The sequence below is a fragment of the Mercenaria mercenaria genome, chromosome 18 (assembly GCF_021730395.1).
Source record: "Mercenaria mercenaria strain notata chromosome 18, MADL_Memer_1, whole genome shotgun sequence".
Taxonomy (NCBI): Eukaryota; Metazoa; Mollusca; class Bivalvia; order Venerida; family Veneridae; genus Mercenaria; species Mercenaria mercenaria.
The window spans coordinates 5,414,973-5,421,615 of record NC_069378.1 but is presented as its reverse complement, the minus strand read 5'-3'; the positions used below and the strand labels follow the sequence as shown (position 1 = coordinate 5,421,615).

Sequence of the window (6,643 nt, the reverse complement as noted above, 5' to 3'; positions counted from 1 at the left end):
ACATACTATTGTGTAAATCTCCGGTATAACTGAATGAAAATATTGTAATGTAACAGGTTTGAAAGGTTCGGAATATTGTATATTCTATAAATCATTGTTTAATATGCTACGTAGAAAGATGATAAACTGTAATACTTGAAAATATTGAAAGTTGCTGAATTGTCAAACCTGTCACAAAACATGTAGCCCAAGGGTTAAACAGGTATACTTAGTTGTTTATATCATTTACTTCCGGGATCAAAGTTAGATATGTTAAGGAAAAAGGCACGACGAATTGTGTAATTTTACATAGCGGCTAGACTGCTTAATTAAATATATATGCTGAAATATAATTATCTACGGTCAGAGTCAGTTAGATTGGGAGTTAGAGAGAAAGATGGGTTAAAAATGCTAGATTGAAAAGGTCACCTTTACTTAATAATATCTAGCTAAAATGTTATGTTTAAATATTAAAGACTGTTGCTATGATAAATAAAACTGGTTAAAAGGTTATGTTTGTTGTATTGAATGGCCACGCTACGTTACAATATTACTTCCTTATTTTACTCATTCATAAACTAGCGTAAATATTTACCACAGATTTCAAACAGACTATTGGGTAAAAAACACTCAACCGATAAAAATCAATTGGTTTTCTATACAGTAAAAAAAGATATACCGATATCGCTTTTGTGTTATAATAATAGCAGTACGTGACATTTTCTGAAAATGATAATGAATTCAGTTTTATAAATAACTGACACATTTTTGGAAAACTGTAATACTGGTTTTCTGTTTACTAATACTAGAACATTCGTTGTGTTAAGTCACGTAAAACTTTGTAGCAGTTTAGTATTTGGCGTAAATGAATAAGGATATAAAGATTAAAAATGTAAGTGTTGTTTCATTTTCTTTTACTGACTTTGAAAAAATGTGTTTTTGACAAATAAATATTTCTTTACTTTGTAGTGCTATTAAAATTTATTTTATTTATTCATTTCAGGAGTTTTGAAGAGTTCTTTAAAGATATTGATTGTCTTACTGTGGCTTTGAGAGAGAAATACCCTAACGACCCTGATGTGCAGAAATGGAATGAAATATACTGCAAAAGATACTATGATCTTCTCATTCAACATATTTGGAATCCAGACGAATTTCAAATACTTCAAGAAGAGAACACTAGATTAAAACAAGAATTACAGACTTTAAAACAAAGTTCTTCTAAAACAATGACGTCGTCCATATCAAAACAAACGAAATATGATAAAATTAGAAAAAATATTCAACAATCATATTCAGAAGAAAGAAGGTTAACTCGCGACTGTGATTACTCTAAAGAACCAACGATTGATTTATGTATTAAAGCTTTGGGAACGTATGACAAATTGATCAGCTCGGATAAACGGAATGTAGTTTTAAATTCTGCGAACAAAGGACATGTTTTAAAAGATTTAAAAAAACTATCAAGAAAGGAAAAGAAAGGATTTATGGATATACTAAAAAATCATGGTTTCGTTTATTCATTATCACATTGCAATTTTTTAATACGTTTATATGATTTTGCAATGACTCATAATAAAATATTACATTGTGCTTTATCTATTGAGTATATTTGTCAAAATTTTACAATCATTAAGAAAATCTTTCAAGAATTGACTTGGTGAATACAAATAAGTCACTCAACCGTAGGATTATATTATAATCACATGCACGAATGAACATCATAATATTACGTTTTCTTGAAATCATTCAACCGTAGGATTATATTATAATCACATGCACGAATGAACATCATAATATTACGTTTTCTTGAAATCATTCAACCGTAGGATTATATTATAATCACATGCACGAATGAACATAATAATATTTCATATTGTCAAAATTATTCAACTGTAGGATTATATTATAATCAAATGCATGAATGAACATCATTGAAAAGTAGTATGAAATATAACGCTTATGATACATTTTTGTTAGTAGTAAAGAATATTACGTTCTTGGTACATTTTAATACATTTTAATACATTTTAACTCATTTTATTAAAATAATTTATAATTGTTTGTTCATTTACTCTTTGATTGTTAACTTTTAGTATTTTATACAATAAATCATACAACGGTATTTTATCTTGTAACATTTTTATAAAAAATAAACAATAATAACCACAGAGTGTACTTGTTTTGTCTTGATATTGTATGTTGTTATACTTGACCCCAGGTATATAATTAATTACTTCCTTTGGTGGAGGAAGTCCAAATGGATCGAAGTACAAAGTATTCAAGTAACAAACCCAATGTGTTCAAGGTCCAGCAAAGTCATCTAAATTGATTATTCCGCACTCGTCCTTTGCTTTTGATTTTAATAAATTTAATAAATTATTTCTACTAAATACACCCCTAAAGTTTTTAATTTTTAATTGTTTTACCCATTGTTCAATTTCAAAGTTAGAAATTGGTTTGTTTATAAATTTTATTTTTTTTTACTATAGGAATTCGTCTGTAAGGTCTTTTCTGAGAATCAATCTGTAGACCAAAACCTTTGGTTCCTGGGGAATTTATAATTCCACCCTGACCATGTCCCTTACCACTTAACAAAGATGTAATCAAAGGTATTCCTAGACTAGCAGCCAACATACCTAAAAAACCGCCATTTTGTTTTTGTTTTTGTGTTAATTTACTCACTCCAGATCCTACTAGTTGCTTTCTTTGATTAGGTGTAAGATATGGTGATATCATATTTCACTTATCATTAGCTACTGAAATCATACCATTCCCAAGTAACTTACTGACACCAGTACTGGCCAGTCCAGAAAGGGCTCCAATGCCTAGAGGGGCTAATATTTTTGGAGCTATTTTTGCTGCCATTGGAAGAATTGTTTTTCCTAACAAACCAGCCAAAGCTCCTAAAAATCCGCCATTTTGACCTTGACTGGACATTTGTTTTTTTGAAATTTTAATTTCTAATCCCTTTTTATTTGCAACAGCTTTTTTAATTTGATTAATTTGTGTTTTTGTTAATAGTAAAGGGAAGTTTCCATGTAATTGTTCATGTTTTAATCTAAAAGTATGTGGAATTTTATTATTATAAGCTTGTGCTAAATTTTTCTTTTGTCCATCTGTTAGGTTAACTTTATATTCAATATAATTTGATGTCATTATATATAATTTATATTTATTTTATTTAAACAATAACAAGTTCATTTCCAATAGTATTTATTTCAACTGTTTCCTCATATAATACAATTGCGTAAATACGATATCTTGCAGTGGGAAGTGTAGTTAACTTAATTGTTAATGTAATCTGCTTAGGATCTTCTGTTATTACTTCCTTTTTATATTCCAAGTTAAAATGAACAAATCCATACAAACTCCGAAAATTAAATCTATTTAAGAGACTTCCAGTAGTTTTGTTATTTTGTTTATAATAATAATTAATTACATCATCATATATTCTTGATATACTTGTATATTCTGTTTCTGGATAAAAAACACCATTACCAACTTCAAGACGACAAGAACTCAAAGTACAATTATAATCATCATTTGCTGCATTAAGTTTAAATGTATCTAATAAATGTGGATTATGTTCTTGTGAATTACTTTGATCAGGTCGTTGTAAATAAACAAATACATGTTGTGGTTTTGTTACACCAGCCGTTACCGTATAGCGGGTTATTTCTACGGGGGAATATTTCTGCGTTTCTGCGGTCTCTCGGTAGAATCGCAAAAATATTTCCAGCAGAATATTCATCCAGCAAAAATTTAAAACGCAAAAAAATCTGCATTATTTTCACAAACGTTGTTTCACGCTATGTTTCCTCAGGTAATCCGAAGTTCACAATGGCATGGTCTAATTATTGGAAATTACCGTCGCCATCTGACAATTACCGATAATGGTATAATTAGGTGTGATGGTCAAAGTCCTAACTGTTAATCCCTCGGAAAACATTTTTCTTCTGTGAATGAAATAAACTGAGTGAATTTCACTTGTGTTATTAATCCCTTGTGAAGATCTTCCGAACTTTACTTTAGTAACCTTTATATAAGCAGTGTAACCGTTATGCCGATATACCGTAGTTTGAAGTTGTTGTTTGTGCATTTGTTGTTAGACTTATATTTTTTCAATTCACATGTTATTATATCCTACAATGTATTCCTTAAAAGCAAAGTTATTTTACAACAGTTACCAGTAGTTTATTGTTTTCATACGCTATCATTCTCACAACGCCCGAATATGCGAGGATTTACCTCCTCTTTGGCATAAAAACGCAGAAATTTCTCTTCCTTTTATGTGAAAACGCAGAAATTAAACACGCAGAAATTTGTTTCTCAATTTTTGGGACCAAAACGCAGAATATTTTGACCGCAGAAATAACCCGCTATACGGTATTCTAAAAGTTGTATTAATATGATGTGTATCAGTTGATTGCGTCATCATTTCCCGAAGGTATGACCATCTTGCTTTTGTAAATCTTTCAGAAATTAAATTAAGTCCAAATTCATTAAAAACCAAACGTGGAACCCATAGAATTAATTTTGTTACAATCACCCTACCTGGATCAGCAGCATTAGCTCTAAAAATTAATTCATCATCATCTGTCAGCTGCAGTGTTATTTGAATTTGACTTGGAGGTAAAATATTAGTTTCTAAACCCTGAAAAAATGAATAATTATTTAATGAAATTTTAGTATTTTCCACCTTGGATTAATCCTTTTCTAAAAGCAAAACCTGAATTATCAGCAGTAGCAGCAGTAGCAGTAGTATCTAAATAGATAAATTCATTTGTTCCAGTTGATTTTGCATAATCCTCAGACAATTCAACCAAACTCTTTACATTTACTACCTTATATAAATTATTACAATCATAAACAATTTTTCCATTTTGTTTAACCACTAACTGATCAATTAATGAAGCTGCATTATTAATTAGAGCAATTTGATCTCCGCCAGCATAATTATTACCATTAGCAAGCTTATTTACTTTAAAACTTACTTCAAAATAACCATTAAACCAATCAAAATATGAGCTTCTATCATTAATTGTAAAGTGATATCCGTTTTTTTGTTGCTTAATATTATTTCCCAAGACAGATATTAAAGCTGTATCTAATTGAATAGGAGTTAATTCATATCTTTCACAATATTGTTTTGTTCTAAACATGTATATATTATATATTATTTCATTTTTCATTTTATTTTTTATTAAAGTTAAAACTTTAGTTTTTATTAAAGTTAAAACTTTAGTTTTTATAAATTAATCTGTTAATACGTTTATGTGTTCCAGATCCTGACAATAATCTATTTAGTCTTATATTAATATCCTCCTCCTTCTTACTATTTTTACTGTTATTCTTTTCTTGTAATTTCTTAACAATTAAATCACCAACTGCCGGAGCAGGTTTCTTTTTAAATTTTTCAACAATTTTATTAGCAGCCAAATTTCCAACTTCTGTTCCAACCTTTTTTGTTCCACTTTCAAGTGCTGCTTTTCCTGCTGTTTCCAGAGCTTTTTTTCCAGCTGTGCTAATTGAAGATGCAACTCCGCTTGAAAACAATTTCGTTAAAGTGTCAAAGATACCTGTTCCGTGTATGATTTCTTCTTCAGTCTGAGCATCAACATAAATAAATATTCCTTTATTTTTGTCATAAACTTTTTTGTACATTATATAAAACTAAATTTTAATAAAAGTTTTAAAACTTTAGTTTTAATTAATTTCTTTTAAAATTAGTGTAAAACTTGTTTCAACCTCATTAAAATTAATTATTCTACCAAATACATCTGTAATATATATTCTAATTGAATTTATAATATATTTTTTAATTTCAGAATATCCAACTCTTTGTGGTTCTTTTGTAAATGGATAAGCTCTTGTTAAATCTGCAGTACTTAAAGCATAAATAATATCGCTGAAATTACCATCAACAAGTGAATTATCAATAAGATCACAATGAATGTAAATTTTATCCACAGAGTTAGTTATATTTGGTGTTGTAGTTCCCCATTCAGTATTGTTTAATTTTTTTTCTCAAATCCAAGCAATGTATGAAAATTTGATATTTCCAAATCCAACTCGAAATTATCTGTAATTGAAATCAAAATCTTTAAACTACTTAAATCAAATTCCAAACTTATTGGAGCAATGTCTGATTTATCAAATTCATAATCACCATACTTACTAATGTTTCCCTAATATAATTATTAATATCTGTGTAACTGTAAGAACCATTTGTAAATATGATATCTTTCCAATCCTTACCATTATGATAACGAATTCTTTTATTGTCATATTCATCACTAACATTATGCCAAGAATAGGTCATAGTGTTAATACTATCCAAACCAACAACATAGGTTTTATTTTTATCTAAAATTTAAGAACGACTAAATCTGATTGTAAAATCACTCGGAGTATTTTTATTATCTTTAACTGTTTCAGAACTTAATACTATTTTTTGTTCCATTTATATATTTAAGAAAAATATTTTTTATATAACATTTCATGTTGTTCTGGTAAAAGTGAATTCATTTTTAATAATTGATCTACTACCCTAATACCTTCATTTTTTAGTTCTTCATTATTATTTCCTGCATCAATCGAACCACAAATTAACTCCAACTCATTAACCAATTCTTCTGGATTACATGGACAAACGTCATAA

At 28.5% G+C, this 6,643-nt stretch overlaps 1 long non-coding RNA gene across 1 annotated transcript; it reads left to right on the top strand.

The window, feature by feature from the left end:
• LOC123555268 (uncharacterized) lies at nucleotides 1-2,153 on the top strand. Its single transcript, XR_006687215.2, has 2 exons — nucleotides 1-871; nucleotides 983-2,153. It is a non-coding gene; the product is annotated as an uncharacterized LOC123555268 (long non-coding RNA).
• The last annotated feature ends 4,490 nt before the right edge of the window (nucleotides 2,154-6,643 follow it).